Source organism: Poecilia formosa, unplaced genomic scaffold (assembly GCF_000485575.1).
Source record: "Poecilia formosa unplaced genomic scaffold, Poecilia_formosa-5.1.2 Scaffold3604, whole genome shotgun sequence".
Taxonomy (NCBI): Eukaryota; Metazoa; Chordata; class Actinopteri; order Cyprinodontiformes; family Poeciliidae; genus Poecilia; species Poecilia formosa.
This window is the reverse complement of record NW_006803543.1, coordinates 1-1,301: the sequence shown is the minus strand read 5'-3', so window position 1 is coordinate 1,301 and position 1,301 is coordinate 1. Positions and strand designations below refer to the sequence as shown.

At 36.7% G+C, this 1,301-nt stretch overlaps 1 long non-coding RNA gene across 1 annotated transcript; it reads right to left on the bottom strand.

The window, feature by feature from the left end:
• Nucleotides 1-6: 6 nt before the first annotated feature.
• Nucleotides 7-1,207, bottom strand: LOC107835522 (uncharacterized). Its single transcript, XR_001661312.1, has 3 exons — nucleotides 1,098-1,207; nucleotides 617-776; nucleotides 7-446 (listed from the first exon to the last, which is right to left on the bottom strand). It is a non-coding gene; the product is annotated as an uncharacterized LOC107835522 (long non-coding RNA).
• Nucleotides 1,208-1,301: the final 94 nt, after the last annotated feature.

Here is a 1,301-nt window from a genome sequence, read left to right as displayed (position 1 = left end):
ATTGCCTCCTTGTACTTTTGCACTGTGAAAGGAATGTCTGTTCCTGGGATGTTCTTAACCTCCCTTGCATCAGGATACAACAAGACATGGGCACAATCTCTCAGGTCTATGTTGAAATCCTTTTGCTTCTTTACAGCGGCAGCAAGCACTTGTTCCGATGCCCACTCAGGGTGAATCTCAACTGGAAGTGACTTCCCTCTCACTGCCTTAAGGGAATCTCCCTGCATCCTCATAAGCCCAACATTAATCTGGGGAGAGAAAAATTTTAATTAATCAAATTAAATTAATTGATGAAGTATGTAATTTCCAGTTTGTGTTTGCACTAAATTAAAGGCATACCTTCAGTTTATTTCCCTTCTGTGTTTTTTTCTGATGCTTCTTGGTAAAAAAAAATGTCTTTCTTTCCCTCTCTTTAATAGCTCTAAAGTTCATGAAACACTCTACACCTGGATTTCGTAATAAAAAATACACGATTGGCACTTTAGTTATAATTTAAATGCATTAATTATTAATTGCAGGTACGATCAATACTGCAAAGATCATACCTGCATCTGCAGATGGTTTAAAATGCTAACACTTAAGCATGCTGAAATAAATAACCCATGCTTCGGTTTACCTGTGCTGGTGCTTGGTTGAACATCAGGAGTTGCAGTGGTAGTGTTCCTCTCATCTTGGGCTTTGTTTGAATGATCTTGGACAAATTTTATGTTTCTGCCACATTGACAACAAAAGTCTGCAGAATTTATGGCGGCAGTTCCACAAAATGGACGGTACATCTGAAAGAAAATTTGTTTTTTAACTCTCCAAAATACGTGAGGAAATAAATACATTAAAAGTGGAGACATTGCCTACTAAAAGGCTGAAATGAGTCATTCTCAAAAAAGATATTTAATTATAAGAGTGTGTAATTAAAAAAAAAAAAAAAATCTTGTGGTATGATTAGCATAATTGCTTTGATAATTCGGGCAAGCATCTACGAGACCGAGCCCAGAATGGTATGACTGACACAAAGTCTATCACGCTACCCATAAATTATTCTGTTATTCTATAATATTATAAAAGACGGCGTATCTGAAAAGAAATATAGTAATACGCACCTTTACTTTCTTTCAAATTTCTTTCTCTGAATCTTGCGTCTGGTCCCATAGAAATGAATACTATTTTCTTCGACTCCCCCTAGTGGTCTGGAGCACTTCCGCTTTCAACACTTTTTGTCTGTGTCTCTCTTTTTGTTTGCTGCATTTCATCTGTGGGTGTATTCGTTCTTGTTTGCGTCTCTCTTTTTGTTTGCTGCATTTCAT